The following is a 20,047-nucleotide window of genomic DNA, read 5'->3' on the forward strand; positions in this document are numbered from 1 at the left end:
CTGAAGAATGGCTAAACAAAATGTGTTATGTCCACACAAGGGAATATTTTTCAGCCATAAAAAGGAATGAAGTGCTGATATGTGCTGCAACAAGGAAGAACTTAGATAATATGCTGAGTGAAAGAAGCCAGACACAGAAGATCACAAATCGTATGATTCCATTTATGTAAAATAACCAGAATATCTACATAGACCAAAAATCTACATAGACCAAAAGTAGATTAGTGGTTCCCTATGACTGGGAGGGGATAGAGGAAATAAGGAGTGACTGATAAGGGTTTTTTTGTGTGAGGGGGTGGGGGGAAGGTGATGAAAATGATCTAAAATTTGACAGTGGTGATGGTTGCACAACTTTGAATATGCTAAATGCCATTGCCTTGTACTTCTTTTAAATAACAGATTGTATGACAATAAAAAAATTGCTGTACTAATTACGGGAAAATAAGATTTTGACGAACTATCTTATGCTTATTTTACAGGTTAGTGTTATTTTTATCTTGAATTATGTATGGGCATATGGGGTTTGTGACGTTGTCTTTTTTTTTTGTCTTTTTCTAGGGCCACACCCACAGCCTATGGAAGTTCCCAGGCTAGGGGTTGAATTGGAGCTGTAGCTGCTGGCCTACACCACAGCCACAGCAACACAGGATCTGAACCACATCTGCGACCTATACCACAGCTCATGGCAATGACAGATCCTTAACCCACTGAGCAAGGCCAGGGATCAAACCTGCGTGCTCATGGATGCTAGTCAGATTCGTTTCCACTGAGCCACCACGGAAACTCCTGTAACATTGTCTTTTGTTCTTGGGGTTTCTAAATGTCTTGACCTGGATGTGCTGGACTCTGGCTGCCCATCATATATCACATTGAAGCTTTCTCTCTGCCTTCCCCTTGAATATGATTTGCCCTGCATCCCATACCTGTTTGCTGATTAGAATGAAAGTGATAAACTAATGAGTATAATGTATTGTGACTGAAGATACCGCTTACATTTTGAAAGATGCCTTAACCTGAAATAAGTGATTAGTAAGGAATTGCAGGCCTCATGGCAGGGCCAGCAGGGGAAATCACTTTGATTAGTGGTAGCACTTCAGTCCTCCTCAAATTAAACTGAAGAGATACCTACCGACTCTATTCACCCTTATAAGATTGAATTTAAGATTGAATCCCAGGAGGGGCCAGTGTGGCAGCTCTGAGTTTGATTGGTTATTGGCCAGAGAACACAGTATGAGGCATCCTTTTAACAATGACAGTTTCTCATCTTGAACTTAACCACTTTGCCTCTGCCAGGCAAATATCTTGCCTGTCTTATGAGATGTATAGAGCTCACTACTCCATGTAAAAGATAGACAGCTCTTGTCTATTAGGCTCAGGCTTGCTTTAGATTCCAAAATAACTTCAGGATTTAAAGGCATCCCTGAAGGAGTTCCCTGGTTATTTAGTGGTTAGGACTCAGTGTTTTCACTGCTATGACCCAGGTTCAAACTCTGGTCTGGGAACTGAGATCCCACATCACACCGTGACCCAAAACAAAACAAAAGCTTATAAAGGCATCCTTGAAAGGGGCTGCTGCCCAGATGTTACATCCATATGTCCTTGAGTGCAACCAGAAGTGGTAATTTCTAGGATATGCCCTACTTTGATCCTTCTTGAAGAAGGAGAGAGAAGTGGGAAGAGCATCAGTATTAGAGTCAGATGGATTGGAGATGGAATTCCAGCTTGCATTTCTTATTAGCTTAATGAACTTGAACAAGTTACTTAACATCTCTGAGCTGCAGTTTCATTGTTTGTACAGTTGGGAACGATAATTCTTACCTTGCCTAGTTGTTGTGAGCATTACAGGAGGTAATAGCTATCAAGTGCATTATGCTAAGTTTGGCACAGAGGACGACCTTCAAAAAAAAAAATGTCAGTTCCCTTCTCTTCCCAATGCAAATTACAAGCAAGAAATGCTCATCTTGTGCCAGAAACCTAAACATAATGAAAGTACAAATCAGTAGTAGTTCTTTTTAGCCTAGAAAGCCAGTAATTCATTCTTTCTTCCTTCCTTCCTTCCTCTCTATCTCTCTTTGGCCATACCTGCAGCACATGGAAGTTCCTGGGCCAGGGATTGAATCTGAGCTGCAGTTGCAACCTACGCCACAGCTGCAGCAACACTGGATCCTTAATCTGCTTTGCCACAGTGGAAATTCTGAAAACCAGTAGTTCTTATTATACTGTGTATCCTAGCCTAGAATCTGACATGTGAAGGGTGTGTGTGTGTGTGTGTGTGTGTGTGTGTGTGTGTGTGTGTGTGTGTCTAGCCTTCTGGGCTGGAAGGAATTTGTGAAGGTCTGTAATGTGAAAGGTGATGAAAAAGTCTGACTGCCTTGTTGGGAACTATTTAAAGCACTATAGTATCTGATCTATCATGAAAACGGAGCTAATGAGATGCCTACCTCTGCTTCCTTAGCTGCTATAATCTACTCTGGGTCTTTATGTTTTCTGCAGATAGGAAAACCACCTGGACCTCGAAGCAATGGAAATAATAATTTCTTACATTTGAATAGCCCTTTATAATTTCAATCTATTTGATATATATTCATATCCAATATCTGGTTTGATTCTCAACCTAATCAAGTGAGCAGAGCAGATATTATCCTCTTTCTGGTGGGAAAAAAAAAACCCTAAAGCTAGAAAAGGTTAACAGCATTTTTGTAGCAAAATTGGGACTAGAACCTTTGTCTTCTGACTCTAATTCAGTGTTCTTGCCACTATACCACTTTTACTGTAGCTTGAATGGTTTTGGTCTAAATGGAATATATTTTAAAACATAAATAGAACATAATATTTGGTTATATAACATCCCAGCTGCTGGGTCTGGCGTAGCAGAAGCTTGAAAAACAGCAGAAGAGGGTGGGAGGTAACCAAGTGAGATGTTCAGTAGAAGCAGCAGAGGGTGCTCAGAACATTGATGGGGACCACGCTGATTCTTCAGCCCTTGTCTGTCGTGGCTAGGCCTTATTCACTATTGATTCCAATGACAAAACCCAGCCTTTTCAGCATTGTGCCCCTACACTCCTAACATGTTCCTCCAAACCAATTTCCTGCCCCCTTGTCTGTGTCATACACACTTGGTGAAACTCCCTCCCTCTTACTGTCTGACTCATTCTCACAATCCCAACTTCTCTTGAGGCATTTCACCTCTGTCTGCCCCTCTACTTAACCCTTGTGGTTTTACTGCATGAAATCCCCATGCATTGGAAGCAATCTCTGCTAGATAATGAAAATAATGTGGCAAAAAAAAAAAAAAAAACCACTCTGTAAATAACTGGCCAGGGTGTTTTATTCTTACCCTCTTTGTTTTCTTAGTGCTGCATAAAACCTGGAAATTCTTTGCCCTGATAGTGTTCCTACCCTCCAAACTTTCCCCAACTTGTTGGTAGGACAGTCTTGACCTGGTTGTGTGTGCGTGGTGGGTTGCTGTAGGTGGTGGTGGTGGTCCTTTCTCCAGTGGAGAAACATTCTTCCCATGTCCAAGCTCAGAGGAGTCAGGTTTTTAGACAGCAGGGAAAAGTGTCAGAAGTAAGAAAAAGATCAAAGATGAAAGCAAGAGAAAGACAAAAAATTTATGAAGAAATTCCCAGAGAAGATAGGAAGAGAATAGTGTGAGATCATAAACAGAGGTTTTGACTTTGGTGAGGGAAAATGGTGGGAGGGGTCCTTGGTATGGAGATAATGGAAGGAGAAGATGGGAAGAAATTCTGAGGTGGAGAAGACTTTTGAGGGGATAGTTTCCAGCTTCTGAGCAAAACAAGAATGGAGGTTATTTGCTGAAGTAGATGGGCTTGGGCTAGATATTTGAGAAGAGTAGAAATGATTTGAAGTAGTACATTTGGTAAACATGGTCAGGAAGACAATGAATAAGGTTGTGGAATGACACTGGGAATTACCTACCCAAAGGACAAAATAGCTACTCAGTGTTTCTTTTTCTTTCAGAAACTCCACAAGTAGTAAAGCTAGGAAGAAATGATAAAAGGAGAGGATAATATGAAGATCCATTAGGAATGGGGCAACGTTCCATCCATGCTACCATTCAGGTCCTCATCAGATGAGTACTGCAACCGCCACCTATCAGCCATCCAAACTTCTGGCTTCCTTCCCTCCAATTCATCCTTCATTGCACTGGATTGTATTTATGTTTCTTTAGTTGTCTCACCCACTAGGCTGTGAGCAACCTGAAGATGGTTTCCAAGTCTTCTCTGGGCCCCTGGGGTCTAGCACTGACTAGCAAGTAGCAAGCACTCAAAAATTGTTCTTCACAAATGTTGGCAAGGATGTGGAGCAAAGGGAACCCTCATGCAACTGTTGGTGGGAATGTAAATTGGTGCAGACACTATGGAAAACAGTATGGAGGTTTCTCAGAAAACTAAATATAGAACTACTATATAATTCGGCAATCCCGCTCCTGGGCATATATCCAAAGAAAACAAAAACGCTAATTTGAAAAGATACATGCACCCCAATGTTCATAGGAGCACAGTTTACAGTAGCCAAGACATGGAAGCAACCTAAGTGTCATGAACAGATGAATGGATATGGAAGATGTGAGAGATATATGGTGGAATATTAGTCATAAAAAAGAATGAAATTTTGCCATTTGCAACACATGGATGAACCTGGAGAGTATTATGTTAAGTGAAATAAGTCAGACAGAGAAAGACAAATACTGCATGATGTCACTTTTAAGTGGAAGCTAAAAAATAAAACAAACTAGTGAATATGACAAATAAAAACAGGCTCACAGATATAGAGAACAAACTATTGGTTACCAGTGGGGAGAGGAATGAGGGGACAGGCAAGATAGGGATAGGGGATTTAGAGATACAAACTATTACATATAAAATAAATAAGCAACAAGGATGTAGTGTATAGCCTAGGGAAATATAGCCATTACTTTGTAATAACTTTAAATGGAGTATAACCTGTAAAAATATTGAATCACTCTGTTATATACCTGAAACTAATATTGTAAATCAACTATATTTCAATTTTTAAAAAAATCGTTCTTTCAATTAATGCCATTAGAATTATATTTCTAAAACATAAATCTGACCATGCCACTATCCTGCTTGGAAAAAAAGCAATGAAACCACAAATGACCCTTAGCATGGTGTTCTAGCACTTTCATGTTTGCTTCCAAAGCTTCATCTCCTGCCACTTCCTGACATTTCCCATGTGTTACCCCATTTTAACTTAAAGCAAGCTAGTACTTGCAATCCCTTAACCAATTGTGTTCTCTCAGCTTTATGTCTTTGTAACACTTTCTCTTTACCTGAAATGCCCCACCTACCCTTGTCTACTTACAAAAGTCCTGCTCAGTGATAACAGGATGGGTCTCAAACAGGCTGCTACAGGTTACTAGGGTGGGTCCACAGTTGAAACTGTGGCCTGACTGCTGTTCTGGTTTGTCTAGATGTCTCCTGGGTGAAAATGAGTATCCCTAGGGTTTAAATGTCAGAGTGAACTTTTCTATCCAGTTGCAATGTTCAAGCCAAATGTTACCTCTCCTGAAACACAACTAGAGACTCTATTCATCTTGACATCCTCCAGGAAATGAAAACCAAACAACCGTCCTCCAAGTATCCCAGAGAACCAGTAAGGCATGAACCTTCTGTAGCCTATAAGGGGGCACTCACTGAAAAGCAAACTGGGGAGCTCCACCTCACCTCAAGGTCATTTGTCTTTTCCCTTTAATACTCCATTCATAGCCTAAATCAAAGTTTATGTGGGGTCTGCTCACTTGGGACCTTACAGAGAGAAAGAGAAGTCTTACATCTAAGGTCCCTTGTGTTTCTGACCTCTAAAGGGAAGGGAGACATTGAGTAGAGGAAATAGCCTGAGCAAAGGCACAAAAGATTAAAAAACCTATCCGGGGACTTCTTCTTCCCTAATCTTATTTGTCTCAGTGACCTACCTGGATCTGACATCTGATCAGGCCACTTTGAGATGGGTGGAGGTAATATAACATAGCAGTTAATCATGCGGACACTGCCTAGAGAGATTTAGGGTAAGCCTTAGCTCCATAAGGCATTAGCTGGGTGACCTTGGGCAAGTCATGTATCCTCACTATGTTATAGTGCTTTCTCTATAAAGTGGGGGTGATAATAAAAGCTATTTTTAATCTGCTATGAGGATGAAACGAGCTAATAATGTGTGCAAAGCACTTCAAGCAGTACCTAGCCTGCAGTAAATGCTCAATAATGTTAGCCATTATTATAATCTAATAATTAAATCTTAGGTGTCACTTGCTGATAATAGCTTAATGGTTTTTGTCTCATTGGTAATATTCTAATTTTTCACAGGAGCTCTGAGTGCCTTAAGCAAAGGAACGAGGAAGGGAGGTGTTTTTCCACCATGATTGGGTCAGTGGGAGAGAGATTTGGGGAAAGATTGTGTTGTACCCCTCAAAACAAACTCTGTGGGTTTATTTTCCTGGAGGCTGGTGTTGTCTCTTTGTATCTGCAGCCTGAATGAGTTCTCTAGAGACAGAAAAAGAAAAGGAGGATTCCAACTGCTCCTTGTGATATGGGCAAGTCCAAGTACAGTCAAAGTAGGGAGCAAGTACTCCATCCAGCTCACTCTCCTATATCCTTCTAGACCCAGACTCTGCTTTGGCTTAGTGTGCCTGTGCACCAGTGCCAGGGGTGAACATCGAGTCAGGTTCCCATGTGTTTGGTGTGTGTTCTGTGCTGTGCCAGCCCAAACAATGTCTCAGAGTGTTCTTCTGGTCTTTCTTCTAGCCAACTCCCCCCTCCAAGTCATTCTGAATCAGTTGTAAAGGACTCCTGGGGTCCTGGGTCTGGATGGTGCTGAGAACCACCCCCACCCTCCCCGGGTGCTGCCAGGGTTAAGACTGCGGCCAGGCGGGCTAAGCTGGGAAGCTCAGAAATGCTCTGGTGGGGGATGTGTAGATGGAGAAGCCGGATGTGCTTCCAAAAGCCCCTTCAGAAATCAAAGGCCGTTTCTAAGCCTGCATGGGGGCCTGGCTGCTGCCTCTCTGGCCCTGCAGGAGGGGCCACTTACGCAGCTCTGAAAGCCTTGCTTGGCAGAGGGAGCAGTTGGTTCCCATTTTGCTTGTTTTGTTTTAAGGAGGAGATCAGGCCTTATGGCTAATGCTGAACTGAACCCAGCAGCTTAAGTTTTCAACATTTTATCTCAAAAGAAAACACATGCACACTGGTTATTTCCTAGCTGAGGATTTTCCATAATAATAATAATAAAACAACAACAACAACGATAAAAATTCTCAGTCTTCATAGAAACTTTGTAAACAAGTCCTTGGCACCAGGAAGTACTTTCTCTTCTAAATCCCAGTGCCAACAGAGCTTATAGAGTTTTTAGAGGCAACTCAGTGAAATTAAGCCACCCACCCCCAAACCAATCTGTTTCTCTCTCTCATACACTCCCTGTTCTGGGAAGTGGAGAGAAGAAAGAATTCTTCTCTTTGAGTTTCCATCATGGCACAGCGGAAACGAATCTGACTAGGAACATGAGGTTGCAGGTTCCATCCCTGGGCTCATTCGGGGGTTAAGGATCCAGCGTTGCCATGAACTGTGGTGTAGGTCGCAGATGTGGCTCGGATCTGGCATTGCTGTGGCTGTGATGTAGGCCGGCAGCTGTAGCTCCAGTTGGACCCCTAGCCTGGGAACCTCCATATGCCGCAGGTGTGGCCTTTAAAAAAAAATAAAAGAATGCTTCTCTTATCCTTTGCCCTTGGCTGGAGCTGCTGGGGCATTAAGTATGTTTGTGTAAGTGGATGGGGATGTGGGGCTTTCTGACTGCCATCCATCTATCCATCCAATTTACTCGTTCCACAAATATTTATTGAGTTAACACACTGTGTACTGGGCATTCTGTAAAGGGATATAATTCCCTCCATCCCTTTAGTGGCTGAGTCTCTAGTGTGTTTGGAGTTCATACCCTTTTCTCTTTAACAGGGGCAATAGTTAAAAGAGTAAGGGCTGGTGTTGACAGAAGAGCGGAGAGTGTGGTAGTGGCTGAGGGGAGGCATGGAGGAGCTATGTTTTCTCAAATCATTTCAGGTCCATTTTGTTGTCCTCATTGTCGAGGCTTGCTCTATATGTAGATCTAAGACGAGATGAGAACAGAACTTATGGGTAGCTGGCAGACGGTAGCTTGTGATACAGTGGGTACCAGTGATTCTGGAGCAGAGTGTTTCAACCTCCAACACAGAAACTGAATCCTGGACTAGCTACCGAGGGGCCCTGCCAGCTGCTGGCTCTGAAGTTGGCTTTGGCTCTGGGCTAGATCTGTGGAAGTTGGGGCCCAGGCTCCTCGCTCTCAGTAGCTTGTATTGATCTCCCAGCCTCTTTTGTCTCCTCCTCCCCAGTGGAAGCCTCTCCCCCTCTCCCTCTCTGCTTCTCAGCCTCTTCCGCTTTCCTCCCCTGCTTCTAATGAATTGAAACCTCCGAGAGAGCCGCCAAGGCTTCAGTAGTTTTACAAAACTGTCCTTGCTCTTTGCGCATTTGCCCAGTCAAGGGTATCTTTGCCTGAGGTCGGAGTGATGCTGTTTAGTCCCAGTGATATGATTGCATAGCAACACAGAGCGGCTCCGAGAGAGGGGAGGAGGAGCAGGAGAAGGAGGGCAGGGGAGGTGGGAGAGACAGAGGGAGAGTGTGCATACAGCAGCTGTCGGCATCCCTGTCTCAGGGACTTCTTTGCTGATTCACAGAGACAGCCCAGCCCTGGCCGCCCAGCTCCCAGTGGCCGCCTGCTCCTCAGACCTGACGGAATCAGAAGGTAGGCCACAGAGAAACGACTTCCAAGCCTCGCCCTTTTTCAGCCCGCTGAGGGGAAATGACTGAGGGAAGGGAAGCTCCAGAGGTACTCCGCGTGCACTCACCCCGTGTGTGTGTGTGTGTGTGTGTGTGTGTGTGTGTGTGTGTGTGTGTGGTGTGTGTGTGTGTGTGTGTGTGTGTGTGTGTGTGTGTGCGTGCGCGCGCACCTGCTTGCCTGCCGCCGCTTGCTTGTGCCTTTGGGGAAAAACTTACATTAAAAAATACCCACAATGAAGTAGCTGCCGCTTGGATTCATAGAAGGAAAAAAAAAAAAGATGCTTGGGAATAGAAACTCTAGCCAATTTGAGCAACTATGGTCTAAAAATGGATAAGAAGCAGGTCCACAGATTGCTGCTTTGAAAGGAGGGGGGTATTTACTTATTTACTTGTTTATTTATTTATGTCTGTTCTCAATGACAGGCTTTTTGTCCACGGATGGATTTCCTGGCGGGAGGGAAGGGAAGGGGTGTGGAAAGCATTGGCTGAAAAGGGAGGAGAGAGGAAACCCGGGACCTCGGAGAAGGTTCTCTGAACAAATGAGTGTCTGGCCAGCAGACAGGACTGCAGGAGCACTTCCCTGGAGCAAATGTGCTTTGACCTAGGACCCTGGGGCTGAAGGCACCTCCTAATCTTTGCATTTACTTCCTGCCCCAATCCAGCAGTTTTCCTCACTGTGCCCCTAGATTTCCTTTCTACCCCCTGTAACCAGGAGGCACCTCTCCACTCTTGAGAGCAGAGCCTGGGGAGCTTTGAAATCAGGCTTACCTCTCCTGGAATCAAGTACCCCTCTGCTCTCCTCACCTTTCCCCAGCATCAGGCCCAATGCCCCCCACCTGGCAAGTGGACCTGAGACAGTGTGGGTAGTGAGGGCTTATCCTGGGCCTCAGAGGTGTTGGGTCCAAGCAGGTAACCGGGCTGGGCTGGGCTGGGCTGGGGTGGAGCAGGGTAGAGGAAGAGGAAAGAGCAGCTGCTTGCTTCCTTTGAGAGCCTGCTGCCTGGGAAAGAACATACTTTTCTCTTATGTTTTCTTTTTGATTGTTCAAAAGAACAAAAGCCTTTAAAAATCTCTACGTCTAGTTCACCTTAGCACCTGGACTTTTCCAAAGGAATCCTTATTTCTAAATTAAAGGCTCTTAGGCAGATCACCTTTGAATAGGCCCCATGGGAACCGTGAACCTCAGGAGAGGCTCCCCTTTGGGATCTGGGTGGGGAGATGGTTCCAGAAAACCTTAGGACCTTCTATGGAAGCCCTCCCCCTGAAAAGGTGGCTCTGCCAGTGGAAATGGTAAGTGTCTTGTCCCTGACAAAAGAAAGAGCCCCTCTTTTCCTGGGTGGGCTGGCCTCAGCTCTGCAGTCATGCTTCCTGCAAAGCCATGCTGGGGGCTGAAGGCACTTAGACAGGGCTCCTCTTATCCTGAGAGTTGTCACCCCAAGCACTCGGCCCTGAGCTCCAGGCCAGAACACTCTTCAGCTCTGCCATCACCCGAAGGAGAAGAGCATGGCTTGAAGCAGCAAACTTAGCAAAAGCCCTAGAGCCAGATGCAGATAGCACATCTGGGATGCAGCACTTCCAAGCAGAGAGACTCAAAAGTTAAATCTGCCACAATGTCAGATCAGATGGGCTCTCACCAGTGAAGCCCGAGAAGGTATCCCTTGACACTGTCCAGGGCCACTCACTCAAAGAAACCCCTTCTGTGGGAGTTACACTATGAAACTACATTCCTCTCTTAGGAAAGATTCTAAACATGCATCAGCCAGTAAAGGAACAAGTGAGACAAATCCTTCTAGGATGGTGTTTACCCAACCTATGTTCCACAGAACACTGTTGGGAGAGAATGTTAATAGATTCTGTTTTAAAATAAGGAGCAGTGGTGGTGAGGGGGAGTGTAGTTTATGGTCCGATTATTTTTTTTTAAAAATGCTTCCTAACTGAATTCTCCTCTTGGAGAGTCATAATGTATATAAGGTATGAAAGTCTCCGAGAAAAAATAAATCTGTTTAACCCAGTATATCCCAAAGGAATTTGACTAGGGAACACTTTTCTACATGCAAAAAAATTTAGTATCTCGAGCACACAGTTTTAGAAATTGCTGCTAAAAAAAAAAACTGGAAGAAATTGTCACAGAAAAAATTTGTAAGATCATCTAACCCAACACCACCTTTTAAAATTTTTTCATTATAGTTGGCTTACAATGTTGTGCTAATTTCTTCTGTACAGCAAAGTGACCCAGTCATTTATATATATATATGTACACACACACACACACATTCTTTTATATATATATTATTTTCCATCATAGTCTATCCCAAGTGATTGGATATAATTTCCTGTGCTGTACAGTAGGATCTCATTTCTTATCCATTCTAAATGTAATAGTTTGCATCTCCTAACCCCAAATTCCCAGTTCAGCCCACTCCCTCCCCCTTTCCCTTGGCAACCACAAGTCTGTTCCTATGTTTGTGAGTCTATTTCTGCTTTGTATGTAGGTTCATTTGTGCTGTATTTTAGATTCCACATATAAGTGATATCATGTGGTATTTGTCTTTCTCTTTCTGACTTTGTGAAAAAATTGAGAGGTTAATGAAATTTTTCTTTTTGAGTATCTGAAAGAGTGGAACCCTTATCTCTTGATTCTCAGTCCCCTGTGTCAATGGCTGCTTCTCTAGCAGGTTCTCTCCCATGAAACTAGTCTCAGAAAAATGAAGCAGGTTTGAAGGAATAATCCTGTCATTTTGAGCCAGACAATTGTACATATTTGTATACATTTCTTTTTTTAATTTAATTTTTTTACAGAATAAAATACATATATTTAAACACAATTACATTCACACAGATTATTATATCATGGATCTTAAGAAACAGATTAAGTGTCTCCCTCTGGAGAAGTGGAATGGAAAATATGCTGAGACAAATAGGAAATTTATTCTATACTTTATCCCAATTTTATGGCTTTCATCTTTACTATTTAGTGTTATCTATTACATTTCAATTTTTCTTTAAATATTAGCATTATATTAAAATTGTGTATATTGTGCAACTAAAATTTATAAAGACGAAAGCCTTATATACCATTAAATATTTTATATAGCATAATAAAAAGAATAACTTAACTGGTAAGAATAACAGAAATAATACACCCTCTGAAAATAAGTAAAATACAAAATGCATAAGTTGGTTAAAAAACAGTGTAACTATGTAAATATGTCCTCACAATTTGTTACATCTTATTGATTCTTCAATACAGGCATTACACCATTCTAGGTGATGTGATAAACAAGACATTATAGACCTTACATTGTACCATGGAGAGAAATGGTTATTAATAATACAGTTGTAGAACTGTATTATTTAATTGTGCAGTGGCATTATTTAATTGTAATTATCAAAAATTCTTTGATGGGGAGGAAATCAGAATCAGATCTAAGAAGACTTCAGCATTCCAAGAATGATGTCAAATGACCCCCTTCATGGTGGATTATGCACTTATTTACTATGAGATATGTTTCTTCTCCAGAGATTCCTTGTTTGTGTATCAATTGTAGACTTTTGGTTTGCAGTTACTCTGAAGTTTTGATATAAGAGTCTGTATGCATATGAGATTGTTTTAAGTTGTTCCCTTAATTGCAAGTTCATCTCCAGTGTCCTGCATTTGTACCCTCCTCTTCTTATGATTTCCAATTTTGGTGGCATAATTGTGCATGGATGATTTCACATCTTTACTGTATATATACCTTTACTGGTGAGCCTTGTCATTTGTGGAAGTTTTGTTTCCTGTTGCTGTGTTTTCTTTTCTGCCTAGAGAAGTTCCTTTAGTATTTGTTGTGAGGCTGGTTTAGTGTTGCTGAATTCTCTCAACTTTTGCTTACCTGTGAAGGTTTTGCTTTCTCCTTCAAATCTGAATGAGAGCCTTGCTGGGTAAAGTCATCTTGGTTGGAGGTTTTTTCCTTTCATCACGTTAAGTATATCATGCCACTCCCTTCTGGCCTGCAGAGTTTCTGCTGAGAAATCTGCCAATAACCTTATTGGGGTTCCCTTGTATGTTACTTGCTTCTTTTCCCTAGCTGCTTTCAAGATGTTCTCTTTGTCTTTCATTTTGGTCAGTTGGATTAATATGTGTCTTGGGGTGTTCCTCCTTGGGTTTATTTTATATGGTACTTGTTGTGCTTCCTGGATTTGAGTGAGGGGTTCCTTTCCCACGTTAGGGAAGTTGTTGGCTATTATCCTTGGAATATGTTTTCTGTCCCCTTCTCTCTCTCTTCTCCTTCTGGCACCCCTATAATACGGGTGTTGGTGCGTTTAACGTTGTCCCAGAGTTCTCTGAGACTCTCTTCATTTGTTTTCAATTTTTTTTCTCTTTTCTGTTCCGCATCCGTAATTTCCAATCTGTCTTCCACCTCACTTATTCGTTCTTCTGCCTCCTGCATTCTGCTGTTGGCTGCTTCTAGTGAGTTTTTTATTTCAGTTATTGTATTTTGCATCTCTTCTTGTTTCAGTTTTATATCTTGTATCTCTTTGCTCAGTGTTTCCCGTAAGTTATCCATCTTTGCCTCCAGTTTATTTCCAATGTCTTGCATCATCTTCAGCATCAACAGTCTAAAGTCTTTTTCCTGGAGGCTGAGAATCTCCTCCTTGCTTAGCTGATTTTCTGGAGTTTTTCCTTTCTCCCTCATCTGAGTTATAGTTCTCTGTCTTTTCATTTGTATAGGTTTTTGGTGTGGTGACCTATTTACAGATACTAGAGTTGTAGCCTCCCTTACTTCTGGTGTGTGCCCCCGTGTGGATGGGGTCGGTTTGGGGGCTTGCTGTAGGCTTCCTGATGGTAGGGGCTGGTGCCTGCCCACTGGTAAGTGGAGCTGATTCTAATCCCTCTGGTGGGTGGGGCTCAGTCTCTGGATGGGATTAGAGGCAGTTGTGTGCCTGAGGGTCTTTAGGTAGCCTGTTTACTGAGGGGCAGGGCTGTGATCCCACCTGGATTGTTGTTTGCCCTGGGGCTTCTCAGTGCTGACTGATGGGTGGGGCCAGATTTTCTCAAATGGCCACCTCCAGAGAAAGGCAGCTGCTGAATATTCCCGAGAGCTTTGCTTTCAATGTCCCTCCCTCACAACAAGCCACATTCACCCCTGTTTTCCCAGGATGTCCTCCAAGAACTGCAGTCAGGTTTGACCCAGATGCCTATGGAGACCTCACTCTGCCCTGGGACCCAGTGCACGTGAAAGTCCATGTGCGCCTTTTAAGAATGGGGTCTCCTTTTCCCCCAGTCCTTTGGAGCTCCTGTGCACAAGCCCCACTGGCCTTCAATTCCAGATGCTCCAGGGGCTCTTTCTCCCAGTACCAGATCCCCACACGTGAGAGTTTGATGTGGGGCTCAGACCTCGCACTCCTGTAGGTGAGTCTCTGTGAACCAGTTAGTTTTCAGTCTGCGGAGCTTCCCACCCGGCAGGTATGGGGTTTTTTATAATGTGAAATCGCCCCTCCTACCTCTTGATGTGGCCTCCTCTTTTCCTTCTGGAGTAGGGTATCTTTTTTAAGGTTTCCAGTCCATTTGGGTGGAGATTACTCAGCCTTTAGTTGTGAATTTTGTTGTTTTTAGGAAAGAAGTTGAACTCCAGTCCTTCTATTCTGCCATCTTAATCCAGATCCCACAAATAGGGACCAACCAGTATCCATGAGCATGCAGGTTTGATATCTGGCTGAGTTAAGGATCCAGCATCATTGTGGCTGTGGTGTACATCAGAAACTACCCCCAGGGATCTTTTTTTTGTATACATTTCTTCAGTTTTTTGTTATAGTCCAAAATTATGACTTTCCCTTTCAGCATGGCATTTGTTGCATTCTTTTAAACAATGTGGTATGAAAATTTTTAGACATTCAAAGAGGTATAAAGAATAGTATAATGAAAATCAGGATACCCACCACTGTGCTTAGGAAAAAACATGACCAGTAAAGTTGAAACCCTTTGTCTATCCTTCTGTGATCAAAGCTTCTTCCTTTCCTCCCTCCACTCTCTGGAGTTGGCATTTATTATTCTCATATACTTAGTTATACTTGTACTGCATATGTAGGTATCTTTAAGCAGCATATGCCACAGCTTTATATGTTATAGGTTTTAAAAATCTGTGTCAATGGTATGTGTGCTCCAATATGTTTTTTTCTATTCAAAGTTATGTTTGTGAAATTCATCCATGTTGTGACAAGTGTCTCTAGCTCATTCATTTTTCACTATTGTATAGCATTCCATTTAATGACTATACCATGATTTACATATCCATTCTGATGTTTATGGACATTTAGGCTGTTTCCAGTTTTTGACTTAGTGTTAGAGCTACTAGGATCATTCCTGGGTAGATATTCATATGTGACTATTGCTATCAGGTGTATATCTAGGAGGGAATTTTCCCATCACAGGGTATGAAAATTTCACCTTTAGGAGTTATTGTCAGATTGCTCTCCAAAATGGTTTACTAACTTATACTCCCACCAGCAGTGTATAAAGGTTTCAAGTGTATTGCCTTAATTGGTTCTTTTTTTCCTCTTTCCAATTCCTATAACTCTTATTTCATTTGGTTTTCTTTTCTTTCTTTCTTTTTTTTTAAATTGAAGTATAGTTCACTTACAGTGTTGTATTAGTTTCAGGCTTACAGCAAAATGATTCAGTTATACATGTATATGTATATCTATTCTTTTTCAGATTTTTTTCCCTTATAGGTTATTATAAAATATTGAGTAGAGTTCCCTGTGCTCTACAGTAGGTCCTTGTTAGCTATCTATTTTGTATGTAGTAGTGTGTTTCTGTTAATCCCAAACTCCTATTTTATCTCCCCCTCATTTCCTGTTGGGTAACCATAAGTTTGTTTATTAACTGTTTTTTTTAATAAAACTCTCCTCATAAGGATTCATCTCTGTTTTTTTTCCACCCAAAAATAAATTCTCTTTCTCGAAATTACTTGACAGCTACCTTCTCAGGAACACATTTCATTGTTTCCGTTTGTAAATGAGGGGGTTGGCCTAGATAATCTCTAAGGTCCCTACCAGCTTGACAATCTGCGTTCCCATGATTTATTCATTAAGGGAGAGCATCTGAAGCAGAACCTTGGTTTTTGGCTACATTGCAGGAATTATTTTAGGAACACATAACAAGGTTGGGTACGGATGAAATGTGTGTCTTGTCTCTCAGTGCCATGCTATCAGGTAGAAAGGCAGTGCTGTCAGAGGGAGGGCCTTCGTGCAGTGTTACCTTAGTTTGGAGAGAGGAATCTATAGCTCAAGGAAAGGGGTCTTCTTTTCACTGTCCTCTTCTTAGAACTCATCTCTATCTTTTTCTTCCAAGAATAATAAATGCTTGTTATAAAAAATATATTATTATATATAGTATGTTACATATACACACACACACACACACACACACAGAGTATATAAAGTCAAAAGGACAGCCCCCCTCATCCATCTCTCCAGAAGCAATGTTGCTGAACAGTTTTGTGTATCCTTATAGGCTCTCTTTCTATATATACACAGAAAAAATTAGAGTTCTACCAAGCATATTAATTCTGACATTTGGGTGTTTTTTTTTAGCTTAAAATATATATCTTCAGCATCTATTCAAATCAGTGAGTACAGATCTACCTCTTTTTATTTTTATTTTTGGCTGTATCCATGGCACGCAGAAGCTCCTGGACCAGGGATGGAACCCACACCACAGCAGTGACCTGAGCCACAGCAGTCACAAAGTCAGATCTTTAACTGCTAGGCCACCAGGGAACTCGCATACCTTTTTCTTTCTTTCCTTCTTTCTTTCTTTCTTTCTTTCTTTCTTTCTTTCTTTCTTTCTTTCTTTCTTTCTTTCCTTCTTTCTTTCTTTCTTTCAGGCCGCAACTGCAGCATGTAGAAGTTCCCAGGCTAGGGGTCGAATCAGAGCTGTAGCTGCCAGGCTATGCAAAGCCACAGAAACACAGGATCAAGCTGCCTCTGTGACCTACACTGCAGCACACGGCAATGTTGGATCCTTAAACCACTGAGCGAGGCCAAAAATCAAACCTACATCCTCATGGACACTACGTTGGGCTCTTAACCCACTGAGCCACAACAGGAATTCTCACCTTTTTCTTTTTAATAGCTAAATAATACCCCATTGCGTGAGTGGCTGCAATAATAGAAAAGATTTGGGTACTTACTAGATGTCATAAACTATGAATTAACTCCTTATAACAAAGCTATGAAGTAGGTCTTTCGTTATCTCTGTCTTACAGATGCGGATACTGAAGCACAGAAATCAGGGAGTTGGCCAAACCTGTGCTGATGGGTGGTGGAGCCAGGGTACAAACCCAAGTGTGCTGGCTCAGAGCCCAGGCTCTTCACTGTCATGCTGTGTCGCCTCTCTGACACAGTCTGCTTAACCAGTCCCTTGTGCATGGACATTTGAGTCGATTGCAGATTTTGCAGACAACACTGCAGCAGACATCCTCATCCACTTCCGCAAGTATTTCTGTAGAATAGGTTCCTAGACTTCTCCAGTATACTGGTGGAAAGAGCTTATTCATCCATTCAAAAAATATTTACTGAGCTCTCAGGCACCTAGGAAGCTCTGAGGTCAGACTACAAGGGTTGATCAGCATTTTACTTCTCAGATGTCCTGAAAGGTCATTTAAATGCTCTACAGGATTTGCCAGTTGGGTGATACCCCAGACCCACTGTACCCTGTCCGTTCTTAATTATTTGTGTCTTTGCCTGGGTAGTGGCATGTCTGAGTCAGCACTTGGCCTCCCACTTGGTGGCCCATAGCAAAGAATCTTCTCCAGTTGCTTAGTATCAGTGACCACAATGCCTCAGAGCCTGGCTTCTAGACATGACAGAGGCAGAATAGTGTAGCAGTGAACTTGCATTCTGGGACACACCTGCATGGATATAAATCCCGGCTCCTCACCTTGTCTTCACAATATCACTTTGAATAAGTTACTGTCTCTGTGTTCTTATCTGCATCACACAGACAGCAATAGTAACTACTTCATTGGATTGTCACAAGGATTCAGTGACATGATATATGTGGACTGGTGAGTTAATATATGTAAAACGTGGAATACAGTAATTTTTGACTGTTATTACTTATTTGACTATGGAAAAGCTGCTACATCAACCTTTCCATAAAACAATTGAGGATGTCCATGGCACTTTGGTGAGGTGTGGGGAAGGAGGGAGAAAGTAGCTGTCAAATAGCTGATATATTCACATGGTTCAAAATTCAAAAGGTTTCAAAGGATATTCAATAAAAACTATATCTCCTGTCGGCGACTTGGGGCTTTTGTTGGTATGAGTAATTATTCTATTTCTCAACCCAGGTAGTGATTATACAAAGATTTGCTTTGTAATAATTCAGTATATTTTGCACATATGTTTTATGTACTTTTTGGTCAGTTATAGTTCTCAGTTTTAAAGAGGGAAAATAAGGAAAAATCTCAAAGGGATGAAAGGAATTCCCCAAACTCTGTCTAGTAGACACTTGATTCCCTTCTCCAAAGGCAATCAATGTTAACAAGTTCTTTTGTATTTTTCCAAAGATATTTTATTGCGTATGTAAGCATTTTCCTTTTTTAAATGTAAACCAGCCTTATTTTTTTCCTCATTTCTTTTTTACTTAAAAATATATCTTGGAGTTCCCATTGTGGCTCAGTGGATTAAGGACATGAACTTGTCTCTGTGAGGATCTGGGTTCAATCCTGGGTCTTGCTCAGTGGGTTAAGGATCCAGTGTTGCCACAAGCTGCAGCGTAGGTCAGAGATGTGGCTCAGATCTGGTGCAGCTGTGGCTGTGACCTCAGCTGCAGCTTTAATTTGCCCCCTGGCCCAGGAACTTCCATATTCCACTGGTGTGGCCATAAAAAGAAAATATATATATAGATATATATATCTGTTTGCAATAACTTTATAGAATTTCATTGTATGGACACCATTGTTTGTTTAATGATCCTCTAGTAATGGACCTTTAGCTTGTTGGCAGTTTTTTGCCATTCCAAGCCTTGCTTCCAATGCTAAGGTTCTGTTCTGTATACATCATTTCTCAGAAATGCAAGTAAATATGTATATCCAAAGGCTTTCTCTTTATGCCCCTGGGAGTTTGTACCTATGAAGTTGAGAAACTGTTCTCACCTAATTGGAGTTCAATTCAATCCATCAAGTCATTTTTTGTCTCTTAATCCCACGCCCCATCTCACCTCTTCCTGATTCCCTCTCCCCACTGGTAGCCACTAGTTTTTCTTCTATATCTGTGATTCTGTTTCCATTTTGTTGTATATATTTGTTTGTTTCATTTTTTAGATTCCACATATAAGTGGTAACATAGTGTAGTTGTCTATGCATAAAATAAAGAAGCCATAAGGATATATTAGACAGCACAGGGAATATAGCTAACTAGTTTATAATAACTTTAAGTGGAATATAATGTATAAAAATACCGAACCACTATGTTTTACACCTGAAACTAATATAAAATTGTAAATCAACTACACTTCAATTTAAAAAAATCAAGTCAGGAAACATTCGCTGAATGCCTGCTCTGTGCCTGCCTCCGTGTTTAAAAATATGTGGGATAAAAATAAATGTTGAGCATGAATCTTGTCCTCCACAAGCCAACAATCTTACTTTTGTGTTGGAATCCTGGTATTTCCCACAGATTTTTAAAGCTTTTATCTCTGTGCAAGAGAAACAATGTCTCCCCCTGAATCCTCCTGGAAGGGCCTGTGTGTGGTTCTGAGAACCAGGAAAAGAGTGTTCCTAGCAGTATCTAGCAAGATCCCTAGGGAGAGCACAGGCGAGTTAGTTCCACCCCAAAAGCATCCTCCACATGACTTCATGCATCCAAATCTTCTCTCTCACTTTAGCTCAAAACCATCTCTTCCATAAATACATCCTAAATCCCTTCAACCTGAAGTGAACAATACCTTCTCTGTGACCTCTCATGCATGATTTCTGTGTCCCACATAAGGTACGAATCATTTCTCCCTTAAGTGATTATTTTTTGTTTGTTTTTTCTATATGTCTTATTTCCTATACTTGACCATTTGAGGACCAAGTCAGATTCATCTCCAATTCTTTACAGCCTCTGCAAGTTAAAAGGAGGACTAGGAAGAGAATATGTGTAGGTGGTAGTTTGAAACAGGATGGAGATAAAGAAAGAGACAGAAAAAGAACCTTTGTGTAGAACCAAGACTAGTGGC

General features: G+C 41.8%; 1 protein-coding gene across 9 annotated transcripts in view; it reads left to right on the forward strand.

Annotated features, from left to right (window-relative positions):
- The first annotated feature begins 8,670 nt into the window (after positions 1–8,670).
- Positions 8,671–20,047, forward strand: part of DRP2 (dystrophin related protein 2) — a 53,703-nt gene continuing 42,326 nt past the window's right edge. For 7 of the 9 annotated variants that reach the window (XM_085007292.1, XM_085007294.1, XM_005673763.4 and 4 more), the window contains exon 1: positions 8,671–8,805. The gene's annotated coding sequence lies outside the window, so the exon portion shown is untranslated. Of the gene's footprint in view, positions 8,890–20,047 lie in introns of all 9 variants that reach the window. The other 2 variants (XM_013986299.3, XM_085007293.1) reach the window with 2 other exon arrangements.

The sequence above is a fragment of the Sus scrofa genome, chromosome X (assembly GCF_054392235.1).
Source record: "Sus scrofa isolate SSC_HxYL_T2T_F1_AM1 chromosome X, Sscrofa_HxYL_maternal_Yorkshire_Landrace_v2.0, whole genome shotgun sequence".
NCBI classification, from domain to species: domain Eukaryota; kingdom Metazoa; phylum Chordata; class Mammalia; order Artiodactyla; family Suidae; genus Sus; species Sus scrofa.